This window comes from Ochotona princeps, chromosome 7, assembly GCF_030435755.1.
Source record: "Ochotona princeps isolate mOchPri1 chromosome 7, mOchPri1.hap1, whole genome shotgun sequence".
Lineage (NCBI taxonomy): Eukaryota > Metazoa > Chordata > Mammalia > Lagomorpha > Ochotonidae > Ochotona > Ochotona princeps.
This window is the reverse complement of record NC_080838.1, coordinates 83,649,649-83,666,902: the sequence shown is the minus strand read 5'-3', so window position 1 is coordinate 83,666,902 and position 17,254 is coordinate 83,649,649.

Here is a 17,254-nt window from a genome sequence, read left to right as displayed (position 1 = left end):
AATATGCATAGACTGAAAACTACTCAGAAAAGTAAAGGAAAGCAGAGGGTTCACAATCAGCATGAGGAAAACGGCGGAATTGAAAACGGGAAGTCAGGATTGTCCTGTGTCCTGTTGAGTTTGTGTCAAGACCCAAGACCGGGCTACAGCTCCACATGCACTCTGGGTGCAGAGCCGGTTCTCTGCCTTGGATTTGGTAAGACCCAGTCTAAGCCTTAGGACAAAGGAGAGAACTGGTTCCATGGCAGCAAAACTTCAAATTGGAGGAAATTGAAGGAATGCAAGAGAGCCCTTGTGGGCCTCACCACTCTTCCTAGTGCTTGACGCTTGCAGGAGCCAAGTGGGAAGAACCGGTCATTTCCAGACCAAAATCACAAACCAACTCTGATCTCCATGTGATGGGCTGTAAGTCCCCATGCCTGGTGTGTCTCAGAGGGATGCCTGCATCCATACACTGGCTTCCTCAAAGCCACACAGCCCCAGGGTTGGGCTGTGACCCAGCTCAGGCTCAGAGTGGAGTGGCCTGGAGATCTGCTCCTCTCAGGGCTGTGAGCATGTGTTGATGGTGCTGGTGTCATGGAATGTTAGAGCACAGGGTACAGGAAGGAAACCAGAAGACAGGCTCAGGAAGGTGTCACCCCTTGTGGGGCAGGCATTGCTGTGGTGTGGAGGTTTAGCAGCATGTGGATGCCATTGCTGCCCCAGGGAAAACTATCTCTGTGTTCCTCAGCATAGACTCACTCTACTGCCCCACTTTGAGATGTGCAAGAGGTGACAGGTTCTCAGCTGCTTGTATTTAATTAGGAGAGCAAATCACAAAGGGCAGTGGAGGACTGTTGGTGTGCGTTTTCTGTCTGCAAACTCAGCCCTTAGCAGACATGTGCAGCTAACAGAGACACAGAGTTTATCCCAGTGTGATGCTCCTGTTTCTTTAATTCTATTCATATTTTTGCAAATCACCTGATCTGATCTGAAGAACCATCCGGTGCGGTGGAAAACACCAGAGATGAAGAGGCACAAGAATAGCTCCAGTCTTTTCAATAGAATTCTAGCTGTTTGGGTAAGAGTGTGGTGGTTGTTCCTAAACCGAAGCTGACAAGCATTGTTTGACCTTACCCACGCAAATATCATTGTGAGGTGGACAGATATTGGATTTCAAATAATTGTAGGAAGAGAGGAAGAGATAACTGAGATCAGTAGAGATCTGAACCATGATCTCAGGTTTCTGATCACATTCTTCCTGGAGTCTGAGCTTTTTTCAGTTCACCTTAGAAATTTGAGGCAGAAGTTTGTTTAAGAGTTTAAGATGTTGCATTTGCACTTTTATGACCTCACACAGATTTCCAAGAGGACCTCATTAGACATGAAAACCAAGCACTCACTGCCAAGTCTTTGCTTGTAGCTTGAAAGTAAAGAATATAGGCCACAAGTCCTGATATTTACCCAGGAGATCTAAAAGCACAGAAGGCACATGCTGTTTTGTTTATATTCAGCATCAGCGGACTTCAGCAAACGTGCAAGGCCCATGCCACGTTTAAGAGTGACACCTGAACCTTCTGCAAATGTAGTTGCACTTCTGTTTGCACCTGTGGATACGTGTGACACATCAGACACTGGACAGTGTGGCCAGTGATGGGATTAAGGGGCAAGTGTGGCTACTCCCTGTGGGTTGAGTGAGCCTTCAAATCATGTGGGAAACCTGGCCAGCAGGAATGACCGAACAGCAATTTCTGATAAAGCAGAATAAGAAACCTGCTCTCAGGATTTCCTCTGCTGGTTGCTCTGTCCCCATCACATGCATACACCTGAGCACAGCCTTGTTCTAGTCTCATTTTTTTGAAACCTTCTCCGATGGGAGTGTCACAGATCATGCACATCAAAGGAAACTGCCTAAGGTACTGTCGGAGCCTATTCCAGAGCCACGTCCTGTTCTTTTCCTGGAGTTTCGGCGGCTCTGTTGTGACATCTCTCAGCTAACGCTTACAAAGTTACCCTTTCTTCCTCTTTCATGTACACATCCACCCCCTGGACTTTTGCCCATGGCTACTCTTGGTGCATAACCACATCAGCTCTCACAGGGAGGGCCTCAGCGTGGGCCTGGAGGGCCACCAGGAGAAGGGCACCCAGCAGAGCGAGGGTCCTCATGGCTGGGAGTCACCTGCAGGATGGGGGAGCAAGATTCCAAGGGTGTGGGTAGTAAACTATTAAGAACAGCTGATATTTGCAAACTGTGTATGTGGTGAAAAATCCCGTGACAAAAGCAGAAATAATTCAAACAGCTCCGTAGCTGAAGCATACAACCTCACAGGAAAATTCACAAAAGTTTGACCAGTATTTTGCAAATTCAAAACTGTTTTGGAGAAGCAGCTATTATCTCCACTGGACATGTCAAAGGAGGTGTGTGTCTTTAGAGAAATTTCTTGAGTGTCTTTCTTTTCCCTCCTGGCAGCTGTGGTGTGAAGCAGCCCTCGGGGACGCAGAAGCAGGAGCCAGCAGAGGCTCCATCGGCATGGGTTGTGATGGTAGAAGGTTCCCCTGGAGTGGTCCTAGAGAGGCTGGGCCACAATGACACATCCAGAGAGGGAGAAGCCAGAGCTTCCCAGTACTTACTGATCCTCAGTGTGTGCAGGATGATCAGAGGGGAGCTGTGGGTGCCCTGGGAGTTGATTCCTGGAGGAAGAGCCACCACTGAGATGCAGCCCAGGACTTCTCCTATATAAGGATCCCCTGGGATGAGATGTCCTCACTTTTCCTAAGAGGAAAATCAAACAACTCTGGGGAAAAGAATTTTGGGTAGATTTTTGTGAAACTGGAGTTGTGCAGTGCTCAACAGAATACTTTGCATTTGCCTTGCTCAGCCTTGTCGAATCCTTGGCAATCACTTGTGCCTTCAATACTTCCAGCAAGAGTGACCTGTGATGCTTAGGCCTTGGTAAATGCTGAATCTCATGGACAAAGTCGTTAAAGCCTGTTGAAAACTCTGCACTACACTCTAAATTACATCCCTTATGAAGGAGACATAACTGAAAGTGCTGGGGCACACCCGTCACTCCATAACCTTCTCAGGACTTTGGATCTAGTCATGCAGGTAAACTAATTCCATTGTGTGGAGTGTTGATGTTGAAGCAAATCTGGGCAGATTGTTACCTCTCTCTCATATGTAGCTACACAACACTGGGTTTGCTGGACAGTCCCTGAGTTATTATTGTATAAACAGCATGGAACAAACAAATGTTTCCTTGGGAGCCATTTTATGGGATGTGGCTAAACGATTTTCTGGCACTATTTGTGCCAAGACCCATGAGTTTGATGCGAGATAATTTATGTCTACTCAGGAAACAGCCAAGGCAAGGGCCCACAGACTTGGTAACGAAACCAAGAGCAGCCAGAATGATGCATATCCAGAATCATTGGGTGACACATGCGCCTACGCACAGGGGTCACCTCAGGAGGTGCTCTTGGGTCATTGGATGACACATGCACCTACCCACAGGGGTCACCTCAGGAGGTGCCCTTGGGTCATTGGGTGACACATGCACCTACCCACAGGGGTCACCTCAGGAGGAGCTCTTGGGTCATTGGGTGACACATGCGCCTATGCACAGGGGTCACCTCAGGAGGTGCTCTTGGGTCATTGGGTGACACATGCGCCTACGCACAGGGGTCACCTCAGGAGGTGCCCTTGGGTCATTGGGTGACACATGCGCCTACGCACAGGGGTCACCTCAGGAGGTGCCCTTGGGTCATCTGGCAGAGAAGTCCTGCTGCAACCAGTGTGCTTTTCAGAGTGTGCTGCAGTTCCATATTCTTCCTTCTCATGGTGAGGTGTGTCATAGGTTTGACAAAACAGAGAATAGTGGGTCAGTCAAAAGGCAATGGCACTAAGTATGCCAGCCCACCCATTGATATGGGCATGAGAACGCTCCCACCAAAGGACAGAGGCTCAGGTTGACTGTGATGGAGTTTTGGAAGTTATGAGGTATCAGTCTGTGACAGATTGGGAGCAACTGAGTGAGAGCCAAGTGTCCCACCAACCTAGGGAGCATGTGGTCATCTCCCTGTGTGTCACAGTGGTGGCTCTGCCAAACCTGTGGGGTAGGCTGTCACCTTAGGACAGTAGCAAGTTCCTGTTATGTGGGAGACTCAGCAGCTCAGCATTCAATATTTTGGCATGCTCTCAGGCAAGCACAGTAACATTTTTTGGTATTTGAGGAGAATTGGGATCTAGATATTTGTGTTAGGCTAAGTGTTTGCTAATCACCTGTAGAGACCTGGTGGATGTGTGAATCATGAGCAGTTGAAGGTATATGAACATGGAGGCCCCATGGTTGATGTAACTCTCAGTGGGCCATTTAAATTCAACTGCTACAGTCTTCACCCAGCATATACTGCATCCATAGGCATTTGTCTACCAGGCAGGAGAAAGGGACTCTTTGGGAAGTAAGTTGACACATTTGTACAACTTTCAGGAAAGCTTCACTATCTGATTTTTCCTTTGGTGTCCTTGCAGTTAGGTTAGAGGTTATTGGGCTACAATTAAGGTAAATAGGGTCTCAGGAAAGCACAGATCTTTGGGCTCATCTGCAAGGGACAGAAAGAGCATGAGCTAAGGGAAGCCTTAGTTCTCATTATTCACTTACAGAAGAGAAATAAGGGCCCTAAGAGCCTAGATAAAGTCACTAAGGCAAGGAGCCAATCTCAGACCCCAAATCAGAGCTTGTCTCACGTTCTTCTTCACCAGAAACTGTAGCTCTGGCCTGATGCAAGCTCTCATGTAACCCTCGCAGAACAAAGTCTGTAGCCTCTCTGAAGAATGTGTTCTCTTTATTCTCTTATTCTTGCCCGTTTCCAGGCCGGGATTGTGTCAGCCAGGAGAATGGCAGTGACAGAGGCGAGAATCCTCACGGATGGGAGTCCCCAGGAGGCTGGGAGAGTGGGAGCTCATTGTGTGGGCAGTGAGGTGTCAGCCTGTGTTCACGGGTCTGAGAGGGGTGCCTCATGGAGGATGCACTTGTCTGTGGGTTTGGCCTGGGGTTCTTCAGTGGCTGCTAAGGCCAGGATGACTGTGAAACCTCCTTATGATTCTGGACCAGGAAGAGGTAGAGCTCAGAGAGAGGCCTGGAGTGACAGAGAGGTTAAGGACCAGAAGCCTTGGGCTTGATATTCTGAGCAGAGAGGACATCAGAAAATGATTAAAGTATGGTTATGTGGTAGGTCTGGAGCAAAGAGAAGGGAGAGTTACTGTCCTCAAGAATGTCAAAACAAAAATAGTTTTGTAGGTGAACTGGAAGCCATGTGAGATCACATCCATGTCCAAAATAACTCGTCAAAGGATTCGGTTACCCTGGGCTCCATGAATGCCGGCTCTGGGAGGGGAAAACCTCCCACCCCTAGCAGGAAGCAGCCATGGAGACGTCAGTTTCCCCATTCCCAGTTTCTCGTCTATGTAACACCAAAAACTTCTTGGTTTCTTTCTATATATGTATTAAAACACTGGGTTTCTTGGAGCACTGGACCTGAATTCCCAGACCTGAAGCAACTGGGTACAGATAGTCTGAAGGCTAGTGGGATGCTGATTGCTCTAGAAAGCCTTGCACCCTTGTACCTGGGGAATTTCCACACTGTGGAGATGATGTGCTGTGAACTTTCTGCATATGCCCAATCTGCCCTATCGGATTCCGAGTGGTGCTCTGTCCTTCCCCCAAAAAGCTGCTCTGCTGCGTCTGTTGCTCAAAGGGAATGAAACCTAGCTTCAACCCTCCCACCCTCTGTCCAGGCAGGCTCCACCCCAACTCCCCCTAACTCTCTTTTATGGAAGATTTATTTTTATTTGAAAGGCAGATTTACAGAGAGAAGGAGAACGAGAAAGAAAGATTTTCCTTCTGCTATCTCACTTCCCAAGTGGCCACAATGGCCGGAAATGAGCCAGTCCAAAGCCGGGAGTCAGTAGCTTCTTCCATGTCGCCTACACTGGAGCAAAGTCCCAAAGCTTCGAGTCATCCTCTACTCCTTTTCCAGGTCAAAAGCAGGGAACTGGGTGGGGAGTGAAGCAGCCTGGGCAAAAACCAACACCTGACACATGCAAGGTGAGGATTTAGCCACTGAGCAATTGCACCAGGCCCCATTCACTCTCTCTTATCCCCAGTCATTCTGCCCCTCCTAAAATAAAGTGTTCTCCACTTTGAGAAGAAATGAGTCCTGGAGTTTTGATAGAAACATGGAGAAACCTGGGAGCCCAGAACTTTTTTTTTCACATTCTTGTTGCGATTGTTAACAGAGTTTGAACATTAAAAACGTCAAAGTCTATTATAGTGAAAGCATTGTACCAGACACTTTTCTAAAAGCAGGAAAGACCTTTTCAGGACTGGTGACTTGGGTGTCAAGATGTTGCCACAAGGAAGGGAGTTAAACTGAACTCTCTGGCAGAAAACAGCAAGAGAATTTCTAAGCTTTGGACCAGTTGTTGGGAAAGTCCTCCAGGGGTTAGTGGGACGGTTGTAAAGGTGATTACACCATCAGTGTTCCTAATTTCCACCTAACTGAAGTGACTCCTAACTTCCCACAAAGACAGGGTTGCTGTGTGTGGGTAATTACTTCTTCAAGGGGTGGCTCCTTTTAACTTTTTCTTCATCTCCCTGTTTTAGCACATGAGTAACTGATTTAAGGTAGACGCTATCTGGTGGGTGTTCAGAAGCTAGACACTGATTGTGCATCTCACTGATGACGTTGTCTCATAAGTGAAGTTCAGCAGGTGCTCTGGTCAGTGTAGCCTCTTACACATCCCCCTCTGTCTGTCCTTGGATTTGCAACTGTCACTGCCCAGGCTGGACTGTAGTAACCACAGCAAGTGTGATGCTCACAGTGTCTCTTCATCCACACAGCAGACAGGGATGCCCGTTCCCTCATTGGGTCCCCTTCCTTTTATGTGGCAGAAGATTCTGAACACATTACATCTGCTTAAATTGATTTCACCCAGTGTCAACACATCAGTTTTTGTAACTAGCCTGACATTAGATTTCCCTTTCCATTATTCCACGCTTCCTAGCATTCTTCTCTAGACTTGGTTTATTCTACTTAAGTTTTCATAATCTTTTGTTTCAAGTTTAGAAATCCATGAAAAACTCTTGCCATGTGAAGCCTAAATGTTCTTTAGGTTTTTTTAATTACTGGTGCTTTCTTGAAATATGTTTTTGTAATTAGAAAAGACATTTATTCATTTTATTTTTAATGATGATTACCTGGCTGACCAGGGTGGGATGGACTGAGGGTTAGGGAAAAGTGGGTGAAATCCTTGTTTCCAAATTCCCAATTTCTTCTTGTCTCTGGGGGAATTGCAGAAGCCACACCAGCCTCCTAAATGTCCCAGTATCCAGGGACGGAGAACTGCCATCCAATATCAACACAGGGTCCTGCTCTAGTGCATATTCTGAGGGTTCTGACCAAGTGGTTTGGATAGTTCTGAAATGCTGTCTATTTCACCCATCCAAGGGTGAGGCAACCCTCCCAATGCCCATTGGCTGCCGTAGTTGACCTCAAGTCTCCATTCATCCAGATTTTTGTTGTCATCATTTGCTGGGGTAGTTGTCCAATCTGCTCTGTTCTCTTTCCTCTGGGATGGTACCAAATGGGCTGTCTTCTTTTCCATGTGCATCTGGGTCTGTGTCCACTATTTTGCCTTTTTCACTCCAAGGACCAGTGCCAGGTGGCCTGAGCCCCACTGGATTCCCCAGCCCTGAGGCTCATGAACCTGGCACTCACCTCACATGTGGGCATCAGGACCCAGGCCAGGCAACCCAAGCCTGGCTAAATGCCCCATCCATGGGGCTCATGAACATGGCACCCACCTCGTAGGTGGGCCCCAGGACCCAGGCCAGGTGACCCAAGTTCTAGTGGATCCCACACCCCAGGGCTAATGAAGCTGGAACCCACCTCACAGGTAGGCTCCAGGATCCAGGTCAGGCAAACTGAGCCCTGCCAGGTCCCCTGTTCCTGAGGCTCATGAACCCAGCACCCACTGACCCCAGGCTGCCATGGTTTGTCTTACCTCACCATCCACTATCGCATTGCGCAACCTGGTTCGGTTCAGCTTCTGCTGATGTGTGCTGCAGTCTATCCCGGTATAGCCAGAACCCTGACTCATCCGCAGTGTGAACTGGCTGGTGTTATGACCTGATCTGGCCGCTCCTGCACCCTGTCCTGGTTCTCAGATCTGCCAGTGGATGTTATGAACTGGCCCACCCTGGTCTGTCCCCAGACCTGACTCACATGTATACCTGTGGGTACTGTCACCTGGCATGGTCAGGGCTGCTCCTTGACTTGGTTCTTGCATTCACCTCCATTGGCTGCACCCCTACAAAGGAGCTCCCTAAGATTTCCATCAGGTTTCTTCCCAGTGGCAGAGTTCACACACACCAGTGGGTCCTTGGCCCAGGTTGCTTTGTCTACCTTTGTGCTGGCAGGAACAGTGTCCTTGCTCAACAAGCCCACACTCATTCTAGTTCTTAATGTTGGATATTACAATCCAACCATATCTGGTCCATGCCCAGACACAGCTTTCACATGGGTCAGTGGGAGTCAAAGCCTAACCCAGCTATTCTACACCCACCTTTGCATATGAGTACCAGTGGGTACTGAAGTGTAGTCCAGTCTGCCACTCCCCCAACCCAGTCCATACCCATGCTGAGGGAGGCTATAGCTGTGTCCAGCCCAGCCTGCTGCTCTCATTCTAGCTCTCATGCTCAACAGTGGGTATCTCAAAACCCAGCCAGGGTGTCCTCTTAGCTCCCCAGCCAGGCCTGTTCCTATCCGTAGGTCTTGGGCATGCCAGTGGAGATTACAGTTCCACAGGACCACTCCAACTCTTAAGCTAATGAGTGGGACTTGTATTTCCACAGGGCTGGACCCCCAAATTCCCCACAGAATCTACCCTCAGACCTGGTCTCTTGTGTTTTGGTAAATGTCATGGCTTTGCCTAATGTCCCCTGTTCAGTCAGGTCCTGGGATCTAGCCCTTCCAGGCTGGCCCCAGCCCTAGCAATCATGTAGGTTGGCACGTGGTGGTCAGCAATATTCCATGCTAACAAGCCCAACTCAGGAATATCATGTGGGCTGGGGCTTTGGTTTGACCCATATAGATCTGGTCTCTCCCCCTCCAAACCACCAGGTCTCGGTCCCCTAGCTTATCTGCAAATAAGTGGCCCTGTAGTTGGGTTTCCCTCAGAAGTCATTCCTTGACTACACATATGGTGGCCAAATCCATGGATGTCTCTGGGCAGTAATTTTTCACCCGCAAGTCCTCAGAGCTTACTGCAGCAGGCAGGCTTTACCAGGCACCATTGGCACTCAGGCCTCAGCCAAGATGATGCCAATGACCTTTAAGGAACTGACGCTGTGAGTTCATGGTTTGGGAGCTAGGCTGTGTCCTTCCCCTCCATCCTCACCAACCAAAAGCAGCTGGTGGGGTGGCAAATCATGTTCAGGTGAACAGCCAGAGCCAAACTGGTACCAGCTACCGTTAAGCAGCCGGCATTGTGAGTTCCTGGCTCAGGAGCTAGGTTGCACCTCCCACTAGCCAAAAGCGGCCAGTGGGGTGGCAAGTCCTCTTTGGGTACCCAGCCAGAGCCAAGATGATTTCAGCTGTCTTTAAGCAGCCAATGCTGTGAGTTCCCAGCTAGGGAGCTAGGCTGTATCCCTCCCACCAGCCAAAAGCGGCCAGTGGGATGGCAAGTCCCATTCGGGCATCTGCCAGAGCAAAAGATGGCTTCAGCCACCTTTGAGCAGCTGATACTGTGAATTCCCAGCTAGGGAGCTAGGTTTCACCCCGACACCAGCCACAAATAGTTGGTGCGATGACATTTCTTTAAATCTTTTTTTTCTTTTTCCAAATTTGTCTTGTATATCTTCATTTCAAGGGATTTAAATCCACTACTTAGAAATATATTATCACATTCTCCGGAAAAATGGACTGATCGAACTCCAACTCTGATTTACTCCATGTGGCGAAGCAATAATAATGTATTTTTACCTCATGTGAGCCTCTGCATGTCTTGGGCAGTTGTCCAGGGCATGGTTACAATGATCAACAAAATGAGAGCCTTACATTGTAGAGAAGGGAGACAAATGTCACAGCAAGTATACAAACAATATGCAAGAGGATTTGATTTTGTCTAGGGTAAAAGAAAGCAGAGAAAGGAAATAGAAGACACCATGAATGTGTAGTGAGTTGACCAATTCCAGCCTAAAAATGAGTCAGACATACTCTTAGAAGCTGGGGAGTCCTTCTGCATGGCCAGGGGATGTCTCTTATCGCTGCATGTGGAAGAGTGTTATCCAATGAACGAAGTTAACATTGGTGTGGGTACAAAAGACTATCCGATCAGCTGTGCTAACATTGGTGTGATGTGACAAAGGGGGAACTGCCAGCAATTCTTATCATCCCAAGGCTGTGCACTTTTTCCTCCCAGGGTTACTCTTGGAGACTTACTGGATGCAAGAGAACTCCCAAGCTCTGAACTAAAGGTGGCGACAACCAACCACCAAAACTTGTGTTTTGGTCTGGGCTGTCAGGAGAAAACTTTATGTCTGAGTGGTAGGGGAAGGTTGTCCATCTGCAACCCAACTGCAGGGTACCATTAGGAGAAACAGTAAGACGGTCAGTTATGTTACTGTGTCTCTGTAATCTCTCTGGAGTGCAGATCAGTTCAAAAACGGTGTGACTTTCAGAGGCTCTGCCAGACAAAGAAAAGTGAGATCCCATCCTGGAATGAGGTATTTTCTTGGGCAATGAACTCCCCTAGAACGTGAGTTCATGGCAAGGGTCAAGTTATGGGCATGTCGGAATATTTTAGGGGATCCAGTTTAATTGTCAGTGTTTTCTGTTTCCTGGGCTGCCACAGGGGAAGCTGTTACAATTTCAGATAGGGAAATCTGCCCAGCTGTCCAACAAGGGGAAGTTGAGCTGAGACCTGGAGTTGTGGGAGTAGCTGAGCTCAGCCTGGTTCCAGGCTCAGTGTAGACGCCCTCAAACTGAGTTGGTCTGGCTCAGTGGACAGCTCAGGAGTACCACAGGGTTGCTCAAGTTACCAAACCTCAGGGCCTTTGCAGCTCTGGGCCCCCAGACAGCTGCCTGACTTTCATACTTTGAGTCTTCCATCTATGATCTTACTGTGAACACTAGAGAGGCGCTGTGGCAATGTCTTTGCCAGGTTCAGACTCACACTGACCTCCCTGGAGTCTGGGCTATGAATCTTCATCCATGTAGCGTCCCAGTGGTGAGGTTGTCATCCATGGATCTGGGCCTTCCTGCCCTAGGCCAGAGGTCACGAGGGCACAGCACATTGCACCCTGGGAAACTGGAAAGGGGCACGGCCAACTAAAACCTGCTTTGATCTGATGGCTGATGTTCAGCCTGGGACTGGTTGCCCACATCCTGTTTTCCTTCGCTTAGAAGGTCCTCACCTTGCAGTGGGGAAATAAGGGAACCAATCAGGGGTGCCCGGCCCCTCAGTGTAGAACTGTAACCCACTTCAGGGTCCAATGGAGTGCACATGGAGAAGACCTTTCCTTTCCTGGAGAGCACAGAGTGGGTCTCTGGTGCTGCTGGTCACACTAGTGGCTGTGTGGATAAGCTCACTGCAAACACTCTTCCATCCTCTACATGCTGTGCTCCGTCACTCACACCCAGATGTGCTGGAAGAGTCGACCAGTGAGCAGCACAGTAAGTGTAGCTGTGGAAGGAGCTCACATGTTGCACACATGTGTTGCGGAATCACAAACAGGGACCTGTTGACCCACAGTAGATGTAGAGTCTGGGACTCGCACTGTGCTCCTCACCAGAACTTTGTGGTTATGTTTCACTGATACATGGGAGCATGACCAAGAGTGAGAGGGTGTGTGGGGAAGTGCAGGAAAGGCCAGGCTGGAAGCTGATCCTCAGGCAGACAACAGGAGTCCGTCTGGGCCTCAGCAACATTGTGCTGTCTGTGCGTTTGACGTGTAGCTAGAAAACAGTAAGCCAAACATTGAAAATTCAAGAATTAAAATAAGATTCAGATGGAGCTCCACAAGCAATCTCCCTTTAATACTGATGGCTGCTGCAGGTGCGGGAGCGGGGCTCCACACGCAATGTCCCTTTAATACTGATGGCTGCTGCAGGTGCAGGAGTGGGCTGAGCTTGTTTCAGACCCAACACGTCACTGGGCCTCAGCCCAGAACCGGAAAGGGCCGCAGGAGCCAGACACATCATTGGACTAGCAGGGCTCCAGCCGGCCAGTGATGAGCAAAGGCTGACACTCCTAACCTAACCTGGACTTACACAGAGCCTGTGCCAGCTTGCATGTTGGAAGGGATATAAGCCCTCCCACATGTCCATGTCCCTCTGCTTGCCTTTGCTCCCTTGCAATTCCTCAGATCTCTCTGTCTCTTCTTCCCTTTCCCGCTGCATGGGGTAAAGACCCAAGCCTTTGTGCATCTATTTTTTTTTTTTTTACCTTCTGCTGGTGTTTTCTTTTCATGGGTGGTCAGCAAATCTAACAAATACTTCTTACATATGAGGATGTAATAGATAAGTGGGACTTCAGAGGCACCTTTTAAAGGAAGATGGAGACCATTATGTCTTAGAGTGACGATGAATGACTTTTTGGTGAATCTTAGAAGAAAAGTATAGCAATTTTAATATGCTATGAAAAGGAATGAAATTCTGACAGTTACAAAAGTGGATAGAACTAGTGATTATTAAGTGCAATAAGCCTGACCCAGAAAGATAAACATTGCTTGCTTTCTCTCATCTGTGGAAATTAAAGAATACACATATATTTGATGTAAGAACTTTCAAGGGAACTTAAAATAGTCATTAGCAGAGGCTGGGAAGGGTAGGAGCTGGGTTGAGATGGGATGAGAACCACGTTGTGCGCAGGTGAAATTAATGGGTTGCAATGCTCCACAGGGCCAGAGGGCAACTATAGTTTGTGGCTGAGAACATGGACTGGCAAGCTGCTTGTTACAATTAATTTATATGTGTGTATTTGTTGTAACGTTGCACAATTCCCTATAAATAACCATTTTTCACATGAACAGAAAGTTAAAAAAATAATGAAAGTAGAAAAGGAAAATGCAGACATTAAAAGAGGGGCTAGAGCCAACTCCAGGCACGCAGAATCATCTAAGGGCAGGAGACAGCTGGGGTCAGTGTTGACCCTGTAAGATGTGAGGGAGCTGTGTTGCCAGAGAACCCACAGAACCCTGTGCACAGGAGTCTTTCAGCTGATGGGAGGTGGCAGATGGAGGAGGGTACATCCCCGTCTCCTGTGTGCACGGAGGAAGGCTGGCAGCATCCCATTTGCTTGCTGCTGCCCTGCCCGGATTGTTGTGTCAGCAACAAACAAATGGGAGGCCCCCTAAACTAAGAAGCACTTCACCAGCCATTTCAAGACTGATATTTTATGTTATAGAGTCTTATGATTTTGTTATGTTGTGATCTTTATCTTTATATAAAGATATAAATATAAACATTTATATCTTTATATAAATATTTCTATAATTTATTTTAATCTGACAAATGAAATAAATTAATTTAATAAATTAAATATTTTATAATTTGTTATATATTTATCTTTACATTTATGATCTTTATTATATTTTCCATGTGATTTTCCTGATGTGATTTTTGTTATATTTTTGAAAGACAAGAACATTCATTGCTAAATATCAGTCTTAGCTATTTCATCCTATTACAAAGAAATGATCCTAAATATCAGATGTAACTGATTCAGTCACAAATATCTTGGAGAGGGGAGATATACACCTCAAATTCCATGCAAGGCTGTGGGAACCCCCTGTTCACCTGACTGTGTAAGAAACCTCAACAAAGCTTATAACAGAAACAATAAAAATGCTTTGTGTCACTCCAAGCGGCATCAGGAGGCGTGGTTCTGTGCGGACCTGAGGAGTTCCTTCCCTGTGCAGACTCATCACCCCCTGGTGTGCGTGTGGGTGCTGGCAGTCACAGGGGAGTTCAGACAGCACTGTAGCCCAGGAGCCATGCAAATGAGCTGGAGTCAAGCCATCCCCACTCAGGTCTGAAGTTAGTGACCATCTATGGCCGGTAGCATTTTAAGCAAATTACACACACTACAAATATGCAATTTTGCCCCAGAACACTGGATGAGAAATTTCTCTAGTCTGCCTGTCCAAACAGACTCAGTTCCTCCCCATGTGGGATGTTTCAGCTTCTACAAAGCAAGATGTCTAGGATCCACAGTAATCATCCTTCCAGGTCTACTCATGCTGCTTTGGAAAAACAGATTCGGCCGGAGTGGGTATCAACAAGAGAAATGTGTTTCTCACAGCCCTAGAGGTTGAGACACGCAGGGGCATGGTGACAGCACCATCAGCTTCGGGTGGCCACCTGCTCTCCTGTTCATGCCTGAGAGCTGCATCCCCACCTGAGACAGGAGGCCCATTCCTGGGGGCTCCATCCTCGGGACCCAACCCAATCACTCATCTAAAAGATGTGTCTCTCCATGACCTCATCTTGCATGTCAAGATCTAAATGCATGAGTTTTGATGACACAAATATTCAGACCATGCCAACATCCCAGGGAAGGACAGTGAAAACGAACAGTTTTATAAGACCTGGGCCCAGAAAGCTGCATAAGCCTAGAATGGGCATGATCGGTTGATCAAGACGTCATGAAATTGGATACAGAAAAAAAAAAAAGGCCTAGTCTGTGTTTCTGGGACTTAACATCTAAGACTGGACTATGTCTAAAACTTCTGAAAGAAGTTATTTCTATTCTCATTTGTTTTAAAATTGCTGCAGAGAACAAACATCAAAAATATGGGTGAGAAGATGGAGGTTCTGTTTCTTTCCCTGTGGCTCAGTAGGGCTATATGTACCAGTGCAGAAGAAGAGACTCTATGAACATCCCTGCTTGATGCCAGTACAAAAAGACTCCACGGGGACATGAGCACTGTGCTGTGAGGAAGGTCACAGGGTGAACTGCCACTGTGTGCTGTGAGGAAGGTCGCAGTGTGAACTGCCACTGTGTATTCTGTGAGGAAGGTCACAGTGTGAACTGCCACTGTGTGCTGTGAGGAAGGTCACAGTGTGAACTGCCACTGTGTGCTGAGGAAGGTCGCACTGTGAACTGCCATGGCCTCACCTGCTTCCCACAAGGAGCCCACCTAGACCCCTTCCCAAGATACACATTAGCACATCCCAAGCCTTCTTTGCCTTGTGGACCAGGTACTCAGGTCATGCCCAATACCAAGGCACATGTGGCTGCTGAGGTCACCTATGAGAATAAGGGTGTAGGAAAATATCCTTATTTCTTCTAATGACTAGTGTAAACATTATATATATATAAATTTTTAAATCGAGTTTTTTTCTAAAGAAAAGTTTACTTTCTTGTTTAAAAGGCAGAGTTACAGAGGGAAAAGGAGAGTGGTGAGAGAGGGAAACAGAAAGAGGGATAGAGAGATTTTCCATATGTTGATTCACACTTCAGATAGCTGCGATGACAGGCTTATCCAGGTGGAATCCAGAAGCTCTTAGCTTTATTCAGATCCTCCAAGTGGTGAGAGATAGCCTGCTGGGGTAGGAAGCAAACAGAGCAAATAGAGCTGCTGAAAGACAAGGTCAGGTGAGCACAGAGTTGGATAAAGAAATCACCAGACTGGGTGATTGGCACTCTCTTGAGGCCATGGGAGAGAAGTGGAGCTGCTGAGCTGTGCAAAGAACAGCTGTTGAAAAAGCAGGGTGTTGCAGTCAACAGCCCAGGGAGAAGGTGAGCCCAGGAGAGCTACAGGAGGGTAAACCCAATCCACAAACAAAGGACCAGTGATTCTGGAGCCAGCGCACAAACGAACTCCTGGCAGGAGCCCTACCCTTCTCTGCTTCCTTTTCCCCACCCCCAAGAGACAGTGCAAGGCAAAAAACTATAGGACAAAACTCTGGTGAGGGGAAGCAAGGCTGAGAATAGCTCACAGGTCCACCTGATGGATTTCACTCCAGAATGGGGCAGACATACCACTGAGTGAGCTGCTGGAGGATGATCCAGCCAAGGGTGGGACTCAGAGAAGGAAAACAGTACCTACCCCACACCCAGAGGGATTGTACTCTAATCCCCTCAGCTAGACGCTGGAGTCAAGTGAGAGGGAAACACTGGATCCCTGGGTGGGGGAGAGAGCAGAGACTGGATCAGGATCAACTGCAAGAATCCTAGAGTGAAAATCAAGGAAAGCTCCACCTGGGTGAACATCAAAACCCAGCAGCCAGGGAATCAAGATGGTAGAATAGGGTAAGTACACATCTAAACAGATGGTGAAACATTAGGCAGGGTGAACTCAGAGAGGGCACATTCCAAGAAATAGGAAGAACACACTCTAGGCAGAGGGGCACTTGGAGACTGATGGATATTGGAAATCAGCAGAAACAACAGTGTGGTGTTGCACTGACCAGATATCCCAGTGGCATTCAGCCAGCAGTGATCTGAACTGCACTAATGGCCAGAACTCCACCAGCAACCAGGTGGGAAGGGAGTTCACTGGAAGCTCAGGAGGAAAACCCAGACAAAGAACTGCTCATCCTACCTGGTTTATTTGATTTAACCAGGAGCAGAGACAGAGCAGCAGATCCCAAACATGCAGTGTGGGAACAGGGTGGATTTCACAGCCCAGACATCCAACAAAGCTGAATCAGGTGCAATTTTGTGCAGGCAAGTAAAGGCAGGACAGGGCTGCATATGCACTAAGCTGGAAATAAACTCATTTCTGGCTCAGTGAATTGCAATGACGTGACACCCTACAAGTTCTACACAAAATAGGTGCAGATAGCTCCAAGACCTAATAGCCAGTAGATCAAGGACTCTGCAAGTGGCATATCAGGTGCCATTTTGTACACTGTGGCAAAGGCTTTGAGATTGCAGGGACAACAATGAGCTGTGCATGCACTGAGGTGGGAACAAATTCACTGAGCTCAGTGCATTGTACTGGTCACTACTTGCTGGATGGAGTGGCAGAAGCGAGTGCAAACAAAGAACCGTGTACCAACCACAGTAAGTAAAATTGAATTGTAGACCTGTGAATGACATAGCTTAGAGACTTGCCCTAAGAGGAGGAATCTTCTAACCAAAAGTACAGCGATCAAGAACAAAAGAAGAGACAGAGGCAGAATGAATATTACTGAAGACTCCCCTGCAAAGGAGCAAAAGCCTTTGCCAACCTCAGAGTTAACCAAGGAATACATCGAGAAAATG